Genomic DNA, 10,210 nt, shown 5'->3' with positions numbered 1-10,210 from the left:
GGAGCCTGTCCTGGAACTAGCTCTTGTAGACCAGGCTGGTCTCGAACTCCCAGAGATCCGCCTGCCTCTGCCTCCCAAGTGCTGGGATTAAAGGCGTGAGCCACCACCACCCACAATATAGTTTGAGATTGAGTGTAACAAAGACTGTGAAACTGAGGCACTTATGGAATAGTATATATGTTGTGTTGAAGAAATGGTAGCAGTATGAATGTTACAACAATACTAATAAGGTTTCAGTATCAAAGAAACACATATATCCTCTAAAAAAAAAAAGAATATTTGTAGATATGCACATATTGGAGTTCTTTTAACAACGACTCCTAAGGAAATAGCAAGAATGTAACTAGAGACTGGAAGTAATAATATCCTTTTGATATGTGATGGTAGAAATCTTCCTTGTATTCAGGGATTTTTACTCCCAAACACATATACATGATGTGATCGTATTTGGTAACATAACTCTGCAGATGCAACCGGATATAAAAATGAAGTCAGAGTAGGAAATGGAATATTTTTAATACATCATAACTCTTGCTTTGTACAATGGTTGGCTGCATGATGAGGAAAGTCAGAATTCTTGATTCTAGCCTGAATTCTTTGAATGCTTTATAATTTAATCATAATTGTTTTCCAAAAGAGTCACATTTACCTCTGTAGATTGCTTCTGCTCTTAGTATTCAGCATGTCCTAAAGCTTTCTGTTATTCTTTTTAGTTGAAAGACCTCAAAATTTATGAGAATCTCGAGTTAATACCCTGAAGACAGGGATCAATAAATAGGCAGTGCTCTTACCCCGGACTCAAGAGGAGGTTATTTCTGTAGGGTACAAGATCTCTACCGGTCTCCACCATGAACCACCTTTAAAAAAAAATCAAGTAGACATTTCCTTCTTCTGACCAAATCCCTTTTATTATTTATGTTCCATGACCTGGGAGGGAAGAAAAGTACTAGAGTATGATGAAAGTTGACTCGAAATTCTCATCACAAGATTTCCCCTAAATCTTTCTTTCATAATCATTTCTAGGCCAGTTATTTATAAATGGAGATGGTTAATGGACATGTATTTTCAAATAGATGTGTAGTCCGTGTTAAAGATTATAAGCAGAGAATTGTTCAGAAATTTTTCATCCAAAAGTTTATCTACTTGGTTTTCTAAGATTATGTAAAATGTCCCATTGCCTACTTAAAATAGCATGCCATATCTATCTAACCTATATACAGAAATAAATAAAGTTGTATGTATGTATATTCAAAAATATTACTTTAGATATATTAATGATTTCTTCCAATTGGAGGAGGGAATACACATCCTTATATAGACAGATGGAGAAAAAGTACAATAGGAAGCTAAGCAACTGAGAACATAGTGATTCTAAGTAAATGCTTAAGATTATATAATACCTGATTATTAGAAGTACATGTTTTCTTTATAAAATTCATTTATAAAGTTTTATATTATAAAAGGTTGAATGAAACATGAAAATATGGTTATATATATTCAGAAGTTTTCTAAGGAAAAACATCAGACTGTGATATATTTGTGGCTTTTGCAATTTCATCCACATGAAAAGATATGCAAGTAACACTGAGTTTCAGGATACAGCAATGTCAGTGATGGTGGCCAACTGTGTGAGAAATGACAGATAATGACAGAGAAAGTGATGGCAATTTACAGGACACCAGTTAAGGCATATTGGCTCTCTCCTGCTGAATGGGAGCGAGATTCTGTGACATTCATACAAAAGAGCCAAAGCGTATTAAGAACTCACCATGGTATAAGCTAGCAGAAGCCTGAGCTGAGTGTTCCATGCATCTCTTAGGGATATAGATACAGTAGCACTAAGGAATACATGAATTCATACACAAAATAAGTGAATAATTTCTGTAAACATTTAACAAAGTAGTTTATTTAAAATATATATTAAGGAGCAGGAATTGCTTTCTCGGTTTTAACATAAAGGGAAATACAAGAAGAGAAATAAACTTGCATTGCTGATAATATTTACAAGATTCCAGAAAGAATCATCAAGCTGGGCGATGGTGGCGCACGCCTTTAATCCCAGCACTCGGGAGGCAGAGGCAGGCGGATCTCTGTGAGTTCGAGACCAGCCTGGTCTACAGAGCGAGTTCCAGGACAGGCTCCAAAGCCACAGAGAAACCCTGTTTCGAAAAACAAAAAACAAAAAACAAAAAAAAAAGAATCATCAAAATAGAATCATCAAAATAGAAATCAAATTCTAAAGTTCATGAAGTTTTATATCAATATTTATAATATTTTTTCCTGTAGTTTCAGTAGAGATGGTGGAAAATGAAACAAAGAAATTGATATCTAATGTTGATGATCATAATCATACCTAGAGGATTATACCTCAAAATATAGCTGAAGTAAAAGAAAGAATGTTTATTCATAATAGATCAGAAATTTGCTGAAGGAAAACAAAATAAAAGCCAAAATATATTGCATTATTCATAAGATACTTTAGAAAATTAAAATGGAGTCTTATCCAGGCTTAGCAGTCATTTTATGTAGAAAGAAGATTTCTGTTTACAGACACTCTGACAGCCTGGGCACGAGTGACTCTACAATGCAGTAGAGACTAACTGGAAGTAAAAGTGTTTCTGCAATATATTTGCACAAGCTATCATTGCTAAAATACAGTCATGGTGTCTAGTGTATAGTTTAATAAGTTAGCATAGTTTATGCAAGGGCTTAAGATCAATCCCAACTTCAGAACAATGGTAAAGGTTGTGCAATCTCATATAGTTTCTTGATAAACATGGTAAGCTTGTTTCCTAACCTGCGGTGACAAAACACCAGGTTGCTGGAGATTTAAGTTTGCTACCAGACAGTAAAGCTTAGACAAAACTAAATATTACATCTGGGAGACATCAGGTAAATATAAAGAGTTTCTTGAGGACAAAAAAAAAATGAAAGAAAAAATAAAATTATATTTTCAGATGGAAATGTGACCTAAATTTTAACTAGGAGACAGAGAATAAAGTAACTACTTTGAAATCTGAAAACCTAAACTACAGCATTATACTCATATGGTCTTGAGCAGCCAGCATGTGCTGTCATCTTTAGTCCTTTTTATTTCACTAAAAGTTCATCTTTTGCACTCTGATCAATTACTTCACAGTTCTGTGAAAATTGGGATAGGTATGCTGTGAGACAATAGTTTGTACCTTGTAAAATGTATTTTAATAAAATGCCAATTGGCCAGTAGCCAGGCAGGAAGTATAGGTAGGGCAATGAGAACTCTAGGAAGAGGAAAGTCCTCATCTGCAGTCCTGACCCAGCCACAGAAGAAGCAAAATGTGACTGCCCTGCCAAATAAGGTACCGAGCCACATGGCTAATAGACAAGAATAATGGGCTAATATAAGTTATAAGAGTTAATAAGAAGACTGAGCTACTAGGTCAATTAGTTTATAACTAATGTAGACCTCTGTGTGATTTCTTTGGGACTTAAAAATTGCAGGAACTAGGCAGGACAGAAAATTCTGTCAACAGACAAAACCTTAGTCAACAAATGCCTCCCACATGGACAATTGTCCACATAAAGTCTGAGAGAGCTTGGGAAGTCATTCTAGACAGAAAAGTATAGGGTTAAGCATGGCTTATTGATAGCATCATTTTCTCATATGGGCTCTGCTTGCTAGAGGCAAGAGATCTCATTTAAAAGATGTTTTCTGACTCAGCATTAGCTGCAAAACACTGCAGCTCTTTTAAGGGGCCAGCCTGGTCTACATAGTGAGTCCTAACATAGCAAGAGTAACATGGCAATTCTAGTCTAATAATAATAATAATAATAATAATAATAATAATAATAATAATAATAATGATAATAATATATAAATAATGTTACCTTTGACTACACTACCTCATAGTGATAAAGCATGGCTATTTTAGTATATTTTATAAAATAAAAAATGTTTGATGATTTATGTGAATTAAGAGTTAATTAAGTTCACATTTTAGCATTTTGTGTATAGTTATATTGAATCTGGAGGAAATCAAATATTTCACAATGTCTGATTCATCATTTAATAACTTAAGAGCTTATGTAACTTGCTCATGTCCACTATTATAAACACAATCTAGAATATGCAAGAATATTCTCACTCAAAGATTTCTACACCACTTGCATTGTTTCTTATTTTTGGAGACATGGTGGTGTCAGGAATGACATTATCAAAATATTATTTCACTAGATAGAAGCACAAGCATATTGCAAATGCAACCCATATACAAAAGAAGTGACACTGAATAAGAAATCAATCTGCTACCTTAAAACAAGCAAATAGAATAATGTGGCGTCAGGTAATTAATAACAATCCACTATAAGATACATTAGATATCTAAGAGAACTTCACGTATTTAGTGGGTTTTAGCATATCCTGACACCCAGTTTAATTTTTACATTATTTCTTCTCATACAAATTATTCATATTTCCTTTTGAATGCATGTAAAGTTTATTACAATAATCTATAATTTTCATTTTTGTAAAATATTTATTTCAATCAATGAAAGTATATTGATATAAAACATGCAATGAAATACTTAGGTATTCTGTAGAGCATATAAAAATTTACCTATAATAATTAATGATCTCTGCTCTTGAGTTGTTTCAAATGTCAAACCAGTTAAGTTCACAAATGTGTGCTTTGTAACCTTATACATCTGAATTTAACTAGAATGAAAATGCATTTAAAAATAAGCTTGACTCTTCAAAATATTTTATAATATGACTAATAAAAACACAGAGACAGAAGTGATGTTCAACCCAAAAGCAAGAAAAGCAAAGCAGCCAAGCCACTAGAGAAATCTTATCTTTTCCAAGGTTGGTCAACTGCAGACTAAGCCTACCTCTCTTCACATTATAGTGCTGGAATTAATTGCATATGACTTCTTTGTACTAGAATTAAAGGTGGAGGCCACCACCACCTGGATTTAATTCTGCATTGATCTTGTATAACCCAAGGGGCCTTGAACTCACTGATATCCATCTGACTTTTTCTCCCAAATCCTGGGATAACAGGTGTGTGTCACCATTTCCTGAACTCTGGTGGCTTTAGATTTGTCTCTGGTCTCCAGGCAAGATTTCTTATCAAAATACAAATGACATATCATTACAATATTTTAAGTAATTATCCTTTTTCTGCATGAGTTCTTTTTTAATCTTAACTTTATGGTAACAGACAGCTTTTCTTACTCTGATATTTTTATTGCAAATAAAGAACACAACTCAGGGATGGAAAACTGAAAGAAACTCACATGCTAAGGTGTAGGGAAAGTGCAAATAGTTCTTGTTCTTCTCTTACATATCACCCTCCTGTCAACTTGATGTAGTCGCCAACAAGGAAATTTTCAGTGGTTCATCATCTAGAGAATTTTAGATAGGAATTTTTACATCAGCCATTAGACCTAAACTCAATTTCTAGAACCCTTTCCCATTTTTGAAGGTGCCTGGTAGGAGATGGAAAAATTCAAACAATTTAGATTTGACCAGTTTTCTGTTTACCAAGTCTTGAGATTATAATTACAAAATTTCACTTTTCCCTTTTTTCCCTCCAAACCGTCCCTTATATCTATTCCAGTTCTGTCTAAAACCCATGGCCTCTTACCATTGTTGTGCAAAACATAAATGTATATGCATATGTAGATAATTTCCTAAATATATCTTTGTCATCCTGTATAGTGGCTTGCATGTAAGTTTTCAAGAATAACCATTTGATATTAGCTATCTACTTGGTCAACTTTTCCCCAGGGTTACTGTTTCTCCTTCTCTTAACATTCCTTAGTTACCTATAACCCCTAGTATGGGGTTGAGAACACATGGGACTTTTTCTTGTGCATTAGGTCATGTTTATTGGTTCCTTCCTCCGTCAGCTTATGTTTTGGCAGTCATGTTGGTGATAAATTATGGGTGTAACTTCTGATATTAGTAGGAGATTCAATTCTGTAATATTTTGCCTCTATACTCTTTCTGCTTCCTCTTCTGCACTTGGTGCTTGATCATTAGGTATGGTAGTGTTAGACTCCATAATTCTGCATTTGGATCAACTTTCATTTTCTGTATTGGTCAAACTAAAGATGACTAAGTTTACTTTGGACATATAATTTGAGCACTTGGGGCTGAGGCAAAAGAATTGCCAGAGGTTCAAGGTTAATATTTTTATAAGGTCAGTATGGCTTGATACTTTAACTTTGAAATCAAAACAAATGAACAAACAAAAATGAAACAACCATAATGTCTTTGTCTTTGTTTAATCTTATACAAATTTTTTCTACAAGTCCTTCCTCAATACTTTCTGTCATATTTAAGAATTGACTTACTTCTAATTGACCATTTTTTATCATGCTATTAAAAGGAGTATCATTTCTTCAACTCTTTTATAACAATCCCCACATTTGAGCATAGAATAATCTGTATTTTTATCTAGACATCCATTCTATTTTTATTGATTTTTATTGAACTTTAAATTTTTCTCTGCTCACCTCCCTGCTTCTCCCCTCCCCTTCAACACTCTCCCAAGGTCCCCATGCTCGCAATTCACCCAGGATATTTTGTCTTTTTCTACTACCCACATAGATTAAATCTATGTATATCTCTCTTAGGGTCCTCATTGTTTAGACTTCCATTCTTTTCCAGTGCCCAGTACAATGTAGATATTAATAAAATAATGGCTTTCCTCTGCCTTTTTATTCCTTTCATTGTCCCTTTCATAATATTATTTTTTAAATTTTACCTTTCAAAAAGGGATAAAACAATATCCTTTGGAATGGTAAGTGAAAGAAACCTGTTTTCTGCATTCAGTAGAAAACATAAGCTCTCATGTTTGCAGAGGTGGCTCAGCATTTAAAAACTTGTTTTCTTCTTTCTGAGAACCAAAGTTTGATTACCAGAACCCATGGTTAGATACTCAAAGACAATTATAACTCCATCCCTAGAAGGGAATGATATACCCTGCATCCTTCAGCATAATCACTTATGAGAAAACTCTTTTAATCAAACATCATAAATATATTTCTTACATTAAATAGTCCTTATTTATCTGGTTCATTCAGGTTACATATCTGCTATTGGAGGATCATAACTGGGGTTCTCCTTGTTGATTCCTGGTTGATTTTTTGTTGATTCCTTCTTGATTCTCCTGTAAAAGAGACTGCTCATTCATTTATTGCCCACCCAGATCTGATTAATAATACAGAGACTATATAGAGACTACCATGCTTGGCCTATTAGCTCAAGCTTCTTATTGGCTAGCTCTTACATCTTAAATTAATCCATTTCTATTAATCTATGTGTTGCCATAAGGCTGTAGCTGACCAGAAAGGTTCCAGGGCTTCTGTCTCCTTCAGTAGCTATATGGCATCTCCTTGATTCTGCCTACTCTCTCTTTATATCTCTCCCAGCCTAGCTATATTCTTTCGTGCCATAAGCTGAAGTAGCTTCTTTATTAACCATTGGTAATAAAACATATTCACAACATACAGAGGGGGATCCTACATCAAGATACCCTTGCACAAGGTCTATACCTAATCCTGAACTGTACCCCTGTTCCAGTAGTCTATCTCAGTACTCTCCAGCTCTGCTCCTCCAAAACCTGGTGATTCAGGTTCCCATCCTCTCCTACCCTTAGTCTGGGTCTTGTGGTAGATTGATTCCCAGCTTTCTAAGAAATACCCACACTGACATCCAAAATTGCTGCATGAGTTTGCACTCTCACCATCAATGGAGAACTGTTCTTCTTACTCCATATTCTCACCAGCGAGAGTTGTTGCTTTTGATCTTAGCCAGTCTAACAGTTATAATAGGGAATCTCAGAGTTGCTTAGATTTTAATTTTTCTAATGGCTAAGGATGTTCAGCATCTCCTTAATTGTTTCTTGGGCATTTGAGATTCTTCTGTTGAGAATTCTGTTTAGATCTCTACTCAATTTTTTAAACTGTAATATTTGACTTACTGATAGCAGTTTTTGAGTTCTTTTTGCCTAGCCTCAACACATGAAGAGTTGATTAGTCTTACTGCAACCTTGTAAACCATATTTTATTAATCCACTCAGGGGATATTACCCTTTTCAAACAAAAAGAGGAGAGAGTGGTTTACAGGGTGGTGAAAAGGGGTAGTGGGCTGGAGGGCCTGTAAGTAGAGGAGGATAGAGAACTGCAGTTTGGATGTAAAATAAATAAATAGTTTTATTAACATAATAGTCTTTTCTAATCTCTGTAACTTTTTATATTATTCTCCGAGTTAAGTTTTCGAGAGAGAATTACCATGTCAAGTACTCTTTTTTTCTTTTTTTTCTTTTCTTTCTTTTTTTCATTTATATGTTTCTGACACTTATCAGCAATAAGAAAATATCAAAAAATAAATGTTTTATTTAATCTAAATGTGGAAGACTTAAACCAGGGTATTTTGATAATGTCTCATCTTAATATTATTACTAAGATAGTATCTAATATAATTAGCAAGGTAATTATACATATCCTCTTTGGCAATTCTATATAAAACTTGGTGTCTTAGTGCTTTAAATTACATTTCAATAAATTATTTTGTAAGCATGTATTTCCAACCATCATCAAGTCATCAAGTATATAAACATGAGTTAGATTTTTTTCCAATGTTAAATTAGGCACAGATTGATGCATGTATGTGTGATAGCTAATAATATTGTATATAAAATAATTTATTTACTTATTATTTGCTTAGTTTGAAACTATTTTTCTTATATTATACAATATTGTGGTTTAACTATATTTTAAGCAGTCTGATTTTTGCATATATAAATGATAAATTTTGAAAACTTATAAATTCAACCATTTAACATTGTGATTATTAGCCAAAAAATGTTCAAAAAATGGGAAAATTGACTTGAATTTTCCCATTAACATTTACAGATATTAACTTAAACAGAAAAATTTCACAGTATTCTTTTGCCTTTTAAAATTATGACTCCAGTGACTACCATTTAAGTACAAAAGTCAATTGTCACTGCTGATCTTAGACTTTGTTAGGACTAATATGATTCACATGTCAAGAGACAAATATCTCCATGACAGAGTTACTGATGGAGTGTTTCACTCCAGTCTGACAGAGGTGAGAAATGTTTGCCATCATAATGAAATAGAGATGCAGGATTATCCCCTTTGTGAAGACCACAAGTAGCTTGTATAGCTCTGACATTTATGAGGAATAAAACCCGGAACTTCTGAGAGTTTTTAAATCATTCTTTACAAGCTTTCTTGCTGTTTGCAGATCCTTCAGAATTTGAAATGATCAGATCATGCTGGGAATTGATGCTGTAAATCGATGAAAGACAACAGAACTAGAAAACCCAGAAGACAAAAAATTCTTCTGCCTCATGTCAACCACACAATCCCGCATGTAAAAATGAACTCTTCACAGCATATTTGACCGTTAAGGATACTGTGATCTGACATAATCAAAGTAAGGTATTTACTCACAGACACCTCATTTGGAGAAAAGAAAGAAAATATAATAAAACTATATACTACATAGATCTATTTTCTTTGTATTCATTGCCTTTCTGAATTTATATTCTTCACAGTCTATTGCTGCCTTTTATTTTCTATGGCCTTGTATTACAAATGCAGCAAAGGAGAAGCAGGTACAAATGATTGTTCTTGCAGAGACGTCAATACAACGTGACAAAGAAATAAACTAAAAAGTCCCTTAGCATAGCTGCTAGTATATATGTATACATAACTGACTTAAAAATAACTGATAAAATTAAAAAAAAACATATTTCTAATACACTAAAGTGAAGTACTAGAAGTTATATTTTTCCTAACAAAAAAAAAATATTTCGTCCTTAAAACAGTACCAGTGCCTTAAAACATTTGATAAGATGATAATATTTTATCTGTAAGCTAATGGTAAGAATTATTTATTTTATGTTTTCAGATATATTGAAACCATAATACTGCTTCTATATGTATTAATCCTTTTATTGAAAGATTTTCTCATACAATACATCCAGATTTTGGTCTCTCCCCTTCTTATATTTATTGTTCCTTTTCAATTTTCCATCAATATGTATTTATTCTGCTCTGTCTTTAATTAGAAAATGGACTTCACAGAAAAAATATTAAAATGAAATAAAATATATTAGGATAAATTGCCAACTAAGACATCTGAATTTTACAAACCAAACAGAAAGGGAAAAAAAAACAATAGTCCAAA

This window comes from Microtus ochrogaster, unplaced genomic scaffold (genome assembly GCF_000317375.1).
Source record: "Microtus ochrogaster isolate Prairie Vole_2 unplaced genomic scaffold, MicOch1.0 UNK2, whole genome shotgun sequence".
Taxonomy (NCBI): Eukaryota; Metazoa; Chordata; class Mammalia; order Rodentia; family Cricetidae; genus Microtus; species Microtus ochrogaster.
Note: the sequence above shows the minus strand (reverse complement) of the source record.